The sequence below is a fragment of the Thunnus albacares genome, chromosome 12 (assembly GCF_914725855.1).
Source record: "Thunnus albacares chromosome 12, fThuAlb1.1, whole genome shotgun sequence".
Lineage (NCBI taxonomy): Eukaryota > Metazoa > Chordata > Actinopteri > Scombriformes > Scombridae > Thunnus > Thunnus albacares.
In genome coordinates this window covers 33,869,611-33,885,283 of record NC_058117.1, presented here as the reverse complement: position 1 = coordinate 33,885,283, position 15,673 = coordinate 33,869,611, and the positions used below count along the sequence as shown (strand labels likewise).

Below are 15,673 nucleotides of genomic sequence, written 5' to 3'. Positions count from 1 at the left end.
GTCCTCCTTCCTGTCTGCGTCTCAGCTGGCAGCTGATTGGTTCCTATTTGAATGAGCTGATCTGTAGTTTAAGACAAAGACAGAAAGGGAACTACTTCCAGCAGCGGATGAATCCACGGTGATGAAGATGAGACTCACTGACGTGTTTAAACAGTGAAGAAGAAGAAAACTCACCTGTCAAAACAAACAGCTGACTGTCACGTTAATAACCAGTTAATCAATAAATCATCTGATCACTTTTCATCATTGAGTCACTGCTGATGTTTCCATGAATGTCTTTAAAGCTCTGCTGACATGCTAACGTTAGCTAGCGTCGGCTAACATGCTACTGTGTGTTCTTGTGTTCCTCAAGTTAAATAGTGACGTTTTTTAATTAAAAATTAAATTTTACTGTTGAACATTTTTACATGAGAGCAATAAAAACACCGTAAACGCATTTTCCTTTTAGCCTGAAATGTGACCCAGAATAAACAAACATGTTTATTCAGCTGATGAACATTATCTCATACACGTTTCATTTACACGTTTAATATAATTCATCCTTCTCCTGTTTTCTGTGACATCAGACCGTTAATTGATCAAATAAAAGAATAAAAGATCTGTCTTACAGTTAAAGGAAAAACCTGGCGACATATATAAATATATAATCTATATATATATATGTATGTCTATATAGTTGGTGACAGATTAAAGGAAAACCTGGTCCAGGTCTGAGTGCTGGACCCCTACAGTGAGGGTGTCTGGGGGTTCTGTTATGCTGGCATGGTTTGGGTCCACTTGTCCCCTTAGAGGGAAGAGTCATTGCTAATCAATACAAAGTAGTTATGATGATATGATCAATAGCTGATTGTAGTTATGTATTTAAATTGTCCACTAGATCATCAACAGATAAAGGGAGAGTTGGCAAAGATATATTATTTGTATGCAACATAAAATTTACTGCCATTTCAGATGTAAGATATCATCTTTTTACAGTGTGTCTAGAATTACAATGCAGCATATGAAGAGAGACGGTTAATTCAATAAATGATCAGACAGAAGCACATCCATAACTGATGAAATGTCAGCAGAAAGTCCCCGTGTAGTGACAAGGTCTAAGGTTTGACCACAGCTGTGAGTTGGTTCATTGACATGTTGTATGAAGCTCAGATCTTCCAATAGATGTGAAAAGTCAGAAGCCTTCTTGTCTGTGTTATTGTCAGTGTGTAAATTAGAGTCAGCAATGATGATTATATTGTCATAGTTAGAGCTGATGATAGATAAGAGCTCAGAGAGATCAGACAAGACATTTGGGCAATGCTTTGGTGGTCTACAGACAATAACTGCAAAAAGACATTTCAGTATGACAGCATGGTACTCAAATGAACTAAAATCATCTAAAGAAACATCCCTCAGCCTCAGAGCATCGATACATACATGGCGGCTGTCCCTCCGCCCCTCTTCCCTTGTCTAATGGAGTAGGAGAAATTATAAGTTTGCAGGTTAAATTTCATTAAGAGCATCTGTGTTTAGCCAGGTTTCAGTTGAAAATAGACAGTCAAACTGAGGCTCTACAATAAGATCATTCATTTAAAAGGTTTGACTGCTGAGGGACCTGATATTTAAAAGTGCTATTTGTAGATTTACTGTCTTGCTTTGATCTGTAAGTGGTTGGTAACAGCTACTGGATGCAGGGATGCATATGAGGTCTTATAAGAGACTGAGATTTGTTGAATTAGATTTTAAAATGGTCTATGAGGTCTTTCAGTTGCATGGACTGGATTCCTGCCTGGTGAGCAGATAGATGGTACATGATGTTCAGATAAACTTGAGGATATGTGTGAAGTTTGCTATTTGTTGCAGCAATAACCCCTAAACTGCCATTAGATGGTCCCACATGGTCGAAGAGACAGGACGGCACAGGGATCCTGAACTGCTGCTGCTTCAGTCATATGTAATAACAGTCTGGTCGCCAGAATAAAACGTTGGCATTGTACGTTTCTGCAAACCACAGAAACATTGAATATCTACGTTTCAACACGTGAAATACGTGGCATATTAACATTCCAACAAAACGTATCATCTCAACATTTCTAAAGTGACGTAGTTGACGTGAACGACACCTTCACTCTGGTGAACGACACTTTCACTCTGGTGAACGACACTTTCACTCTGGTGAACTTCCGGGTGAAGCAGCGTATGAGGAGGGTTGTAAGTCAGCTGCATGATCCTGTTTGGGGCTCTAATGTTCCAGAAACCATAAATTATGGTCCACAGGTGGAAAAAGTCATGCTGTCACTTTTCCCGTCTCTTCGTAAACACCCTGCTGGCTGTGTGTCGGGCTGAACCAGAGGAGTTGAGAGGCCTCAGGGCCGTGGCCCTTCAGAACCACATTGTGTTGGATCAGCTCACTGCAGCCACTGGAGGTGTGTGTGCTCTCGTAGGTGCCTCATGCTGCACATATATTCCTGCTGATGATGATGAGGGAGGAGTCATTCAGCAGGCTATTGCTAATCTGACCTCATTGCGTGATGCTGTTGATCATGATTCAGAATTTGGCAGGTCCTGGTTCGTAACCGGTCCATGGTACGCTGTCTGGCTCCAGTCACTCCATTTCTGATTCTGATCCTTGTAATTGGTTGTTGCATCATTCCCATTATCAATGCACTGGTAAAGAAGACTGTAGCTGTGGTCGTGCACCAGGGAGCGAGATACCAAGAACAACTTCTACTTTTGGATCTGTGATGTAAAGTTACAAAAGAAGGATCCTTTATGACGTTAATATTGAAAATCGTGAGAAGTGATATTGACTGATGATTCTGATGGAAACATAACTTACTAATGTCATGTATTTTAACCATTTAATACAATTATGTTGGTATAATCGAAAATGTTGTAACTATTGATGAAGACATTATTAATCATTATTAATCATTAGTAATTAATTACTAACTTAGAGATAACTACTGTTAGTTGATTTCATTATGATTGTAGTATTTAATAACCATGTAATCACTTTTTAAATCCACTCTTATATCTATGTTCATTTATGATGATTTTGATGTTGATTTGATTGTATCCTGTATTATTTTATCCTAATCAATTACACATTTAGTCCTCATGATACATTTTTTCTATGTTTTTGATTTTATTCATTTGTTTCACAAAGTATAAACAGGGAAATGATCCATGTATTAGTTAAGTAGGTTTGGTCATATGTATGTATATATTTGGCGGCAGGGGAACACTATGATAGTCATACGGACATCATGGTCATCATGTGGAAGGTAAAGCTCTGTAAAGTTTTGTCTGGGTCTGTTAGAAGGAATCTGTAAACAACTAAAGGTGCCTCCCAAGGCCGTCGATATATACCAGACACTTTCCTGTGGACTCTCCGTGTCTACAACATATGTTCTGTTTGGATTAAAGAGACGCTTGACTTCAACCAACCTCAGTCTATTGATAATTTATCCATCAGTTGCTCTGCAGAGTTCACCGTAGACTTGTGTGACGGCGTCTTTCCCAGGTTCTCAGATGCTAAACCTGCAGTCTTCTCAAGATGTTGGTGGAGATGTTGCACGTCTTCTGTGAAAGGCAGAGTCCTCATTCATCCTCATCCCAGCAGGTCAAAGCTGTGAGAGACTCGGAGGTACGCAGTGTTTTAAAAGTCTGGTTTGATGTTTTCAGCTCAGAGTCTTCTGCCATTAGAGCTCTGCAGCGTACGATGTCACACATCAAAGCCAAACACCTTCTCGACAGCTTCTCAGCGTCCTCAGAGGTAAATATGGAAAGTTCTTTGCTCAGTCAGCAGAAGTCTTCCAACTTCTTGGAGCTTCTGCTGAATATATTCCTGTTTGATGGGATCTCGACCATGTTTACTGAGGAAGGATCAGAAATGTCTTCATCTTCCATCACAGTTAACAGCTTCAAACATCTCGAAACTGACTCAGACATTATGGCCAAAGACGAGACTCCAGTTCTTCCAGAACCTTCTACTGGTTTTTACAGACATCTCCAACATGTCGTCATGCAGTGCACATACTGTTTGTATCATCTTGGTAGTTTTCAGTAATCCACTCCCACTCCGGAACATGAACAACATCCACATTTATCTTCTCACCAGTTTACAAACACAGCAGGTAGAAGAAGAACTCAAAGCTTATTTCTTCAGTAAAACTATTAATACTTCAAAATAAAATACTGTCATAGTTTGACAGTGTATAAACATGGTTTGAGCTGTTGCTCAGGAGCACGTCAGCAGCTCCAGGGAGACGCCAGATGCTGGTTGTTTCCTGCTATCAGGAGTTGATGCATAAATACCGGACATGGAACCAGATTCAATGATTTGAGGGCTGCTTTATTTCAGCCTTTCTCTAACTGGGAATGTTGGTATCAGCAGTAGAAGAAGAAGAACTCCAATCTGTTTTCATAAGTAAAACTATTAATACTTCAAAATAAAATACTGTCAAAGAGTGAAACAAAGGTTTTATCAGCACAATGTACTGAAATCTACTGAACGTCTGTTCCAGGTGGAGCTGTTCATTCATATAAACTGCTGGATAGTTTAATAAATAATAACGCATCATATTTTATTTGTTATATTTTGTGAGTAAAATCTGAATCTGCAGCGTAACCAGTAACATTTATCTGTCAGTAAATGTAGTTACAGTGTTTTCCTCTGAAGTAGAAGAACACAGGTGTGTTATTTCAGCTATAATGAGTCAGAATATTAACATAATTCATATTTTCACATGTAAACATCATAATAAATCTATGGCTGTTAGTTGGGCCCCAGGCTGCCTGATGGTAAAGTGGCCCCTGCATGGAGGAAGTGTGTGCAGTGAGATGGATGATGTCACTGACTGTAAACTCTGTCAGACAAACGTACCAAAGAAAACATTGTGTGCTGAATGTGGTGAATATGGCTGATTAATAAACACACACACGCCTCCCAATCTGATCACTTTTATTGACGTTTGATTGACAGCTCTGATGCACTAAACTTTGTGACATTATTTCTTCTTTGCTGCCGACTTTGTCACCTCTGCCTTCGTGATGCTCTTCACCACGCCGACCGCCACCGTCTGCTTCATGTCCCGCATCGCAAAACGACCTGACAGGTGAGACATACGGGTGAGACACACGGGTGAGACATACAGGTGAGACACACGGGTGAGACACACGGGTGAGACACACAGGTGAGACATACAGGTGAGACACACGGGTGAGACATACAGGTGAGACACACGGGTGAGACACACGGGTGAGACACACGGGTGAGACACACAGGTGAGACACACAGGTGAGACACACAGGTGAGACACACGGGTGAGACACACGGGTGAGACACACAGGTGAGACACACAGGTGAGACACACAGGTGAGACATACAGGTGAGACACACGGGTGAGACACACGGGTGAGACACACGGGTGAGACACACAGGTGAGACACACAGGTGAGACACACAGGTGAGACACACAGGTGAGACATACAGGTGAGACACACGGGTGAGACACACGGGTGAGACACACGGGTGAGACACACGGGTGAGACACACGGGTGAGACACACAGGTGAGACACACAGGTGAGACACACGGGTGAGACACACGGGTGAGACACACGGGTGAGACACACGGGTGAGACACACAGGTGAGACACACAGGTGAGACACACGGGTGAGACACACAGGTGAGACAGACAGGTGAGACACACAGGTGAGACACACAGGTGAGACATACGGGTGAGACATACGGGTGAGACACACAGGTGAGACATACAGGTGAGACACACGGGTGAGACTAATGTTCTCTGACGTTCTCTAACGTTCTCTAACGTTCTCTAAGGTTCTCTAATGTTGCTTAACGTTCTCTAACGTTCTCTAACGTTCTCTAAGGTTCTCTAAGGTTCTCTAAGGTTCTCTGAGGTTCTCTAAAGTTGCTTAACGTTCTCTAACGTTCTCTGAGGTTCTCTAACGTTCTCTAACGTTCTCTAACGTTCTCTAAGGTTCTCTAACGTTCTCTAACGTTCTCTAAGGTTCTCTAACGTTCTCTAAGGTTCTCTAAGGTTCTCTAACGTTCTCTAAGGTTCTCTAACGTTCTCTAACGTTCTCTAAGGTTCTCTAAGGTTCTCTAACGTTCTCTAAGGTTCTCTAACATTCTCTAAGGTTCTCTAACGTTCTCTAAGGTTCTCTAATGTTCTCTAAGGTTCTCTAACGTTCTCTAACGTTCTCTAAGGTTCTCTAAGGTTCTCTAACGTTCTCTAAGGTTCTCTAAGGTTCTCTAACGTTCTCTGAGGTTCTCTAACGTTCTCTGAGGTTCTCTAATGTTGCTTAACGTTCTCTAACGTTCTCTAACGTTCTCTGAGGTTCTCTAACGTTCTCAAACGTTCTCTAACGTTCTCTAAGGTTCTCTAAGGTTCTCTAACGTTCTCTAAGGTTCTCTAACGTTCTCTAACGTTCTCTAAGGTTCTCTAACGTTCTCTAACGTTCTCTAAGGTTCTCTAAGGTTCTCTAACGTTCTCTAAGGTTCTCTAAGGTTCTCTAAGGTTCTCTGAGGTTCTCTAAAGTTGCTTAACGTTCTCTAACGTTCTCTGAGGTTCTCTAACGTTCTCTAACGTTCTCTAACGTTCTCTAAGGTTCTCTAACGTTCTCTAACGTTCTCTAAGGTTCTCTAACGTTCTCTAAGGTTCTCTAAGGTTCTCTAACGTTCTCTAAGGTTCTCTAACGTTCTCTAACGTTCTCTAAGGTTCTCTAAGGTTCTCTAACGTTCTCTAAGGTTCTCTAACATTCTCTAAGGTTCTCTAACGTTCTCTAACGTTCTCTAAGGTTCTCTAATGTTCTCTAAGGTTCTCTAACGTTCTCTAACGTTCTCTAAGGTTCTCTAAGGTTCTCTAACGTTCTCTAAGGTTCTCTAAGGTTCTCTAACGTTCTCTAAGGTTCTCTAACGTTCTCTGAGGTTCTCTAATGTTGCTTAACGTTCTCTAACGTTCTCTAACGTTCTCTGAGGTTCTCTAACGTTCTCAAACGTTCTCTAACGTTCTCTAAGGTTCTCTAAGGTTCTCTAACGTTCTCTAAGGTTCTCTAACGTTCTCTAACGTTCTCTAAGGTTCTCTAACGTTCTCTAACGTTCTCTAAGGTTCTCTAAGGTTCTCTAACGTTCTCTAAGGTTCTCTAAGGTTCTCTAACGTTCTCTAAGGTTCTCTAATGTTCTCTAAGGTTCTCTAAGGTTCTCTAACGTTCTCTAAGGTTCTCTAACGTTCTCTAAGGTTCTCTAAGGTTCTCTAACGTTCTCTAACGTTCTCTAAGGTTCTCTAACGTTCTCTAACGTTCTCTAAGGTTCTCTAACGTTCTCTAAGGTTCTCTAAGGTTCTCTAACGTTCTCTAAGGTTCTCTAACGTTCTCTGAGGTTCTCTAATGTTGCTTAACGTTCTCTAACGTTCTCTAACGTTCTCTGAGGTTCTCTAACGTTCTCTAAGGTTCTCTAACGTTCTCTAATGTTGCTTAATGTTCTCTAAGGTTCTCTAACGTTCTCTAAGGTTCTCTAAGGTTCTCTAAGGTTCTCTAAGGTTCTCTAACGTTCTCTAACGTTCTCTGAGGTTCTCTAAGGTTCTCTAACGTTCTCTAAGGTTCTCTAACGTTCTCTAACGTTCTCTAAGGTTCTCTAACGTTCTCTAACGTTCTCTAAGGTTCTCTAAGGTTCTCTAACGTTCTCTAAGGTTCTCTAAGGTTCTCTAACGTTCTCTAAGGTTCTCTAATGTTCTCTAAGGTTCTCTAAGGTTCTCTAACGTTCTCTAAGGTTCTCTAACGTTCTCTAAGGTTCTCTAAGGTTCTCTAACGTTCTCTAACGTTCTCTAAGGTTCTCTAACGTTCTCTAACGTTCTCTAACGTTCTCTAAGGTTCTCTAAGGTTCTCTAACGTTCTCTAAGGTTCTCTAACGTTCTCTGAGGTTCTCTAATGTTGCTTAACGTTCTCTAACGTTCTCTAACGTTCTCTGAGGTTCTCTAACGTTCTCAAACGTTCTCTAACGTTCTCTAACGTTCTCTAAGGTTCTCTAACGTTCTCTAACGTTCTCTAAGGTTCTCTAATGTTCTCTAAGGTTCTCTAACGTTCTCTAACGTTCTCTAAGGTTCTCTAAGGTTCTCTAACGTTCTCTAAGGTTCTCTAAGGTTCTCTAACGTTCTCTAAGGTTCTCTAATGTTCTCTAAGGTTCTCTAAGGTTCTCTAACGTTCTCTAAGGTTCTCTAACGTTCTCTAAGGTTCTCTAAGGTTCTCTAACGTTCTCTAACGTTCTCTAAGGTTCTCTAACGTTCTCTAACGTTCTCTAAGGTTCTCTAACGTTCTCTAACGTTCTCTAAGGTTCTCTAACGTTCTCTAAGGTTCTCTAACGTTCTCTAAGGTTCTCTAAGGTTCTCTAACGTTCTCTAACGTTCTCTAATGTTGCTTAATGTTCTCTAAGGTTCTCTAACGTTCTCTAAGGTTCTCTAACGTTCTCTAACGTTCTCTAACGTTCTCTAAGGTTCTCTAAGGTTCTCTAACGTTCTCTAAGGTTCTCTAAGGTTCTCTAACGTTCTCTAAGGTTCTTTAATGTTCTCTAAGGTTCTCTAAGGTTCTCTAACGTTCTCTAAGGTTCTCTAACGTTCTCTAAGGTTCTCTAAGGTTCTCTAACGTTCTCTAACGTTCTCTAAGGTTCTCTAACGTTCTCTAACGTTCTCTAAGGTTCTCTAACGTTCTCTAAGGTTCTCTAAGGTTCTCTAACGTTCTCTAAGGTTCTCTAACGTTCTCTGAGGTTCTCTAATGTTGCTTAACGTTCTCTAACGTTCTCTAACGTTCTCTGAGGTTCTCTAACGTTCTCAAACGTTCTCTAACGTTCTCTAACGTTCTCTAAGGTTCTCTAACGTTCTCTAACGTTCTCTAAGGTTCTCTAATGTTCTCTAAGGTTCTCTAACGTTCTCTAACGTTCTCTAAGGTTCTCTAAGGTTCTCTAACGTTCTCTAAGGTTCTCTAAGGTTCTCTAACGTTCTCTAAGGTTCTCTAATGTTCTCTAAGGTTCTCTAAGGTTCTCTAACGTTCTCTAAGGTTCTCTAACGTTCTCTAAGGTTCTCTAAGGTTCTCTAACGTTCTCTAACGTTCTCTAAGGTTCTCTAACGTTCTCTAACGTTCTCTAACGTTCTCTAAGGTTCTCTAACGTTCTCTAACGTTCTCTAAGGTTCTCTAACGTTCTCTAAGGTTCTCTAACGTTCTCTAAGGTTCTCTAAGGTTCTCTAACGTTCTCTAACGTTCTCTAATGTTGCTTAATGTTCTCTAAGGTTCTCTAACGTTCTCTAAGGTTCTCTAAGGTTCTCTAAGGTTCTCTAACGTTCTCTAACGTTCTCTAAGGTTCTCTAACGTTCTCTAATGTTGCTTAATGTTCTCTAATGTTCTCTAATGTTCTCTAACGTTCTCTAAGGTTCTCTGATGTTCTCTAAGGTTCTCTAAGGTTCTCTAAGGTTCTCTAACGTTCTCTAACGTTCTCTAAGGTTCTCTGATGTTCTCTAACGTTCTCTAACGTTCTCTAAGGTTCTCTAAGGTTCTCTAAGGTTCTCTGGACAGTAAAATGTATTATATAACTCCTCCATCAGTGCTGGTCGCTCGTTGAGATGCCAGAGCTGTTTTCATGTACTTTTCTCTCTAAATGCACTTTAATTCACTGAGCTGCTAACTGCTCCTTCTTTTTTGTTTTTTGTCTTGGTATTTATATGTTTTTATCATTTTTACAGTGGATTTTTAGATATACAGTATATCTTTATCCTCTCTGTTGTTGTTGCTCTGCTGTCAGCTGGAGGAACAGCACTTCAAGAAAATGACAATAAACTAAATCTTGAATCGTTTAAAGGCTTTAATCTTCCAGCTGAGCTGAAACTCAGAGACGGCTTCACGCTCTGGTAAATGTTAAAATCCTTTAGCGTGTGCAGGTGACTCACCCAGCGGGGCGAACTCGGAGAAGTTCTCCACCACCATCGGTTTGGAGGGAACCAGCTGGACGAGGGAAGCGTCTCCGGATTTGATCATTTTGGGATTGTCCTCCAGCTTCTTGCCGCTGCGCCGGTCCATCTTCTCCAGCAGCTCAGCAAACTTGCAGGCGACGTGGGCGGTGTGGCAGTCGGTCACCGGGCTGTAACCGGCGTGGATCTCCCCAGGATGGTTCAGTACGACCACCTGGGCACAGAAAGCCGTTATTAACACCACCACAATATTTGAGACTCCATGTTGGTTTGAGTCTTTTCAGATTCAGAATAAAACTCAAACAGATGATGACCCACCTGACCGATGAAGGACGCGACGCCGCTCGGCGGATTGACCTTGCTGTCGCCCGCCACGTTCCCTCGCTTGATGTCTTTGATGGAGATATTTTTGACGTTGAAGCCGACGTTGTCGCCAGGCAGAGCTTCTGGCAGCGACTCATGGTGCATCTCCACAGATTTCACCTCTGCGCTCAGATTCTGGGGGGCGAAGGTTACCACCATGCCGGGCTTCAGGACGCCGGTCTCCACCCGACCCACCGGCACCGTCCCGATACCTGAACACAGGGGAGGACGTTCAGCAGTCATGTAGCTGTGACACTGGTGGTTTAAGGCTTTTTAAGGGTCAAAATAACAGGTTCCCTTCATTTGCACCTTCAAAGGACCTTTACACAGTCAGGGATTAAATCATTAAGGTGTTAATGGGTTATCTGTCTGCTTTAAGGGGTCTTTTCACTTTAGAATAATATAAGTAACCAATAACTAGAATATTTGTTGCTGCTGCTGCTCATCGGTTGGCTTCTGAAAGAGTCCCAGCAGGAAGTGTTGGTGATTTACTGAAGATACCACCAAAAACCATCATGTATTAAAGAGAAACGGTGGCGTTTTATTAGTGTCCACAAGGTGGAGCTATTGGTGCTATGCTACAATATGTTGTACCAAGTTTTACTTTATTAAAGACAACAGAATTGTAGACATATCATGTGATGTGTTACTGTAGCGCCCCCTGTGGGAAGAACTGTGCAGTGTGACTGTATGTACAACATTTTCAAATTTGGTTACAATTGCATTGACGAGTTAAGGTCCGTTAAGTGCATCAGGCGAAAGTTTGGTAACTAATTACAGACAAACGGTGAAACAAACAAACAAACAAACAAACAAACAAACAAACTCATAAGTTTTGTTCATCTAAATATGGATTGTACAGGGTCAGGGTTTAGGGTCCTGGGTTAAGGTTACCTCTGATCTTGTAGACGTCCTGCAGGGGGTCAGGGTTAGGGGTCAGGGTTTAGGGTCGGGGTTAGGGGTGGGGCTTAAGGATCAGGGTCAGGGGTTAAGGTTACCTCCGATCTTGTAGACATCCTGCAGAGGGTCAGGGTCAGGGTTTAGGGTCAGGGGTTAAGGTTACCTCGGATTTTGTAGATGTCCTGCAGAGGGTCAGGGTTAGGGGTGGGGCTTAAGGATCAGGGTCAGGGATCAGGTGTTAAGGTTACCTCCGATCTTGTTGACGTCCTGCAGGGGGTCAGGGTTTACGGCCAGGGGTTAAGGTTACTACCGATCTTGTAGACGCCCTGCAGAGGGTCAGGGTTAGGGATCAGGGTTTAGGGTCGGGGTTAGGGATCAGGGTTTAGGGTCCTGGGTTAAGGTTACCTCTGATCTTGTAGACGCCGTGCAGAGGGTCAGGGTTAGGGATCAGGGTTTAGGGTCGGGGTTAGGGATCAGGGTTTAGGGTCCTGGGTTAAGGTTACCTCTGATCTTGTAGACATCCTGCAGAGGGTCAGGGTTAGGGGCAGGGCTTAAGGGTCAGGGTCAGGGTCAGGAGTCAGGGGTTAAGGTTACCTCCGATCTTGTTGACGTCCTGCAGAGGGTCAGGGTTAGGGGTAGGACTTAAGGATCAGGGTCAGGGTCAGGGGTTAAGGTTACCTCCGATCTTGTTGACGTCCTGCAGGGGGTCAGGGTTTACGGCCAGGGGTTAAGGTTACTACCGATCTTGTAGACGCCCTGCAGAGGGTCAGGGTTAGGGATCAGGGTTTAGGGTCCTGGGTTAAGGTTACCTCTGATCTTGTAGACGTCCTGCAGAGGGTCAGGGTTAGGGATCAGGGTTTAGGGTCAGGGTCAGGGTTAGGGATCAGGGTTTAGGGTCAGGGTTAGGGATCAGGGTTTAGGGTCAGGGTTAGGGGCAGGGCTTAAGGATCAGGGTCAGGGTCAGGAGTCAGGGGTTAAGGTTACCTCCGATCTTGTTGACGTCCTGCAGAGGGTAAGGGTGAGGGGTAGGACTTAAGGATCAGGGTCAGGGTCAGGGGTCAGGGGTTAAGGTTACCTCCGATCTTGTAGACGTCCTGCAGAGGGTCAGGGTTAGGGGTAGGACTTAAGGATCAGGGTCAGGGTCAGGGGTTAAGGTTACCTCCGATCTTGTAGACGTCCTGCAGAGGGATCCTCAGAGGAAGGTTCACCGGTCGCTGCGGTGGGAGGATGCTGTCCAGAGCGTTGAGCAGAGTCTTTCCTGACGCGTTGCCCTCCTTCCTCTCGATCGTCCAGCCTTTGTACCACGACATCTGCGGAGAGGAAACCTTTAACTTTCACCTGGAAACTCTTCATTCTCCCCTTTTCTGTCACATTGGATCTTTGTACACGCTGAGCCTGCGGGAGAGTTTTCACTCTGTTCCTCTAATCTTATCTACATGTTACTTTCTGTTCAGGGTCACAAAAACACCCCGAACATCTTTTTCTTTCTTTCTTTCTGCCTGAAGTGTTACGGTTTCTCCTGATGTGACCCAGAATACACAAACATTGAAGTATTTCGATATTTCTGCCCCTAATATTCATTCAGACACACTGTTTCAATCTTCACATTTAATATAATGCATTGAAGTCAGTTGTATGTAACGTGGGACCTTTATATAACGGGACTGTAAATAAACATGTTTCCTCTGCTCTCTGGGAGCCTCGTTAAAGGGGCTCAGTGTTTAGTGGGGAAACAGTTCTTGAAACTGGTCCAGTACTGAGCGAGAGCGCTGCAGCCGGCAGGCGTCAAACAGGCTGCAGTTTAACCCTTTGGGGCGATTACACCCCGTCAGTATACGTCCATTAAAAAGTAACGTAAACACAGGAACTAGCGGCCTGCAGCAGCATTATGGCTAACTGCATAGTGAACTACATCCAGGGCGACTTGCCAAACCATCCGGTTGTTCCAGTTTCATACATGTTTCATACATGTTTCATGTATGTTTTATGTATGTTTTATGTATGTTTTATACAATGCATTCATTATCCATTAATTAACTCCAAATATGAGGAGAACTGAAATATTAAGGTTCTTTTAAGGGACAAATTAAGGGCTCTCTAATGATATTTTGTTATTTTGAGTTATTTTTAGGAGTTTTAATCTTTTCTCTTAATCAAAATCCATTAATAAATCAATTAATGAACCCATTAATAAATATACTAAAAATATTAATTAAAATATTAACGAACCGATTAATGCACACATTAATCAAATCTTAATTAAGGGGTTTGACTTTAAGGTGTTTTGGGAACATGTGATGTAGATGAAGGTGTTGGAAAGCTCAGGTTTGGTGTAAGGGGTAATTGAGTGTTCCTTACTCTCTCTGTGGGTTCGATCATGTTGTCTCCATGGAAACCGCTGATGGGTACGAAGGCCACGGCCTTTGGGTTGTATCCGACCTTCTTGACATAAGCGCTGACCTCCTTCGTGATCTCGTTGTAGCGAGCCTCGCTGAAGTCCACGGTGTCCATCTTGTTGACGCCAACGATCAGCTGTTTGACACCCAGCGTGTACGCCAGCAGTGCATGCTCACGTGTCTGACCGTTCTTACAGATTTTCCGCCTCAAACTCACCGGTTCCTGACGCCACGATCAGCACAGCACAGTCCGCCTGCAGTGACATCATCAGTGACATCAGCAACAAAAAACTGCTAATCCTGCATTAAAATACGTGTTAACATGTAGCTAACTCATGATACAGTGTTAGCGTGTAGCTTAGCATCAGTGGATATAATGTATGCTACAGTGTTAGCATGTAGCCTAGCATCAGTGAATATAATGTATGCTACAGTGTTAGCATGTAGCTCAGCTTCAGTGATTATAATGTATGCTACAGTATTAGCATGTAGCTTAGCATCAGTGAATATAATGTATGCTACAGTGTTAGCATGTAGCCTAGCATCAGTGGATATAATGTATGCTACAGTGTTAGCATGTAGCCTAGCATCAGTGATATAATGTATGCTACAGAGTTAGCATGTAGCTTAGCATCAGTGGATATGATGTATGCTACAGTGTTAGCATGTAGCTTAGCATCAGTGAATATAATGTATGCTACAGTGTTAGCATGTAGCTTAGCATTAGTGAATATAATGTATGCTACAGTGTTAGCATGTAGCCTAGCATCAGTGAATATAATGTATGCTACAGTGTTAGCATGTAGCTTAGCATTAGTGAATATAATGTATGCTACAGTGTTAGCATGTAGCCTAGCATCAGTGGATATAATGTATGCTACAGTGTTAGCATGTAGCTTAGCATCAGTGGATATGATGTATGCTACAGTGTTAGCATGTAGCCTAGCATCAGTGATATAATGTATGCTACAGAGTGTGACATCACAGAGTGGGCGGGACCTGGGAGGTGCCTGTGATCATGTTCTTGATGAAGTCGCGGTGTCCTGGCGCGTCGATCACCGTGCAGTAGTACTTCTCCGTCTGAAACTTCCAGAGCGCGATGTCGATGGTGATGCCGCGCTCGCGCTCCGACTTCAGCTTGTCCATCACCCAGGCGTACTTAAAGGAGCCCTTCCCCATCTGTAACCATGGCAACACAAACCAATAGCACTACTCAGTAGTACTCAGTAGTACTCAGTAGTAGTCAGTAGTACTCAGTAGTACTCAGTAGTACTCAGTAGTACCTCCTGCGCCTCCTTCTCAAACTTCTCGATGGCTCTCTTGTCGATTCCGCCCAGCTTGTAGATCAGGTGACCTGTCGTGGTCGATTTCCCAGAATCCACGTGGCCGATCACCACAATGTTGATGTGAAGTTTCTCCTTCGGCATGACTGAACTACAGGTGATACAAACAGGTGAGACACGCAGGTGTATATATATATATATATATATATATATATATATATATATATATATATATATATATATATATATACACATAATGTTATAATTAGGGAGAAATAACTTCTCCAGACTTTCAGATCAAAAATGTTTGAATATTTTAGTTTCAGTTGAATGTTCTGGATAATAAAACAAATATAATTAATATTATATAATATATAATAATATAATAATAATATTATATAATTGATATTATATATTATATATAATCCCTGAGCCTGAAACATCACAAACAATCAGGTCAGGGGTCGTTAATGAAGGTGTTTTAAATGGATGATAGATTTAAAGGTTTCAGGGCTTTTTAAGGGAGCAAAACATTCTCCTTTAATTTATACTTAAAAGGGAAAATTCAGTTTCAGGCTGTTTGGTCCATTTTAACTCAAACTTCCTTAAACTGAAAAACCACATGAATAAATAACACACCAGCTTCATCAGAAATAACAACTAAAGGGTCTCTTACTATGTTTGTGCTGTCTGTAGAGGTCCAGGTCCTTCAGAGTGAAGAAGAAGAAGAGGATGAGGAGGACTTCACCTCAGTCTGCTTTTATAAGGTC

At 42.4% G+C, this 15,673-nt stretch overlaps 1 protein-coding gene, 1 long non-coding RNA gene and 1 pseudogene across 7 annotated transcripts in view; 2 read left to right on the top strand and 1 right to left on the bottom strand.

Moving 5' to 3' along the window:
- Positions 1 to 607, top strand: part of riok1 (RIO kinase 1 (yeast)) — a 13,935-nt gene extending 13,328 nt beyond the window's left edge. Inside the window, exon 19 of the mRNA XM_044368379.1 lies at positions 1 to 607. This exon is cut by the window's left edge and continues 294 nt beyond it. The gene's annotated coding sequence lies outside the window, so the exon portion shown is untranslated.
- The window catches only part of LOC122993931, a 26,621-nt gene extending 14,188 nt beyond the window's left edge, over positions 1 to 12,433 (top strand). The window contains exons 2-6 of one of the 6 annotated variants that reach the window (XR_006406463.1): positions 11,187 to 11,265; positions 11,298 to 11,447; positions 11,793 to 11,852; positions 11,989 to 12,099; positions 12,359 to 12,433. This is a non-coding gene — a long non-coding RNA (uncharacterized LOC122993931). The other 5 variants (XR_006406467.1, XR_006406464.1, XR_006406466.1 and 2 more) reach the window with 5 other exon arrangements.
- Positions 4,929 to 15,673, bottom strand: LOC122993927 (annotated as a pseudogene).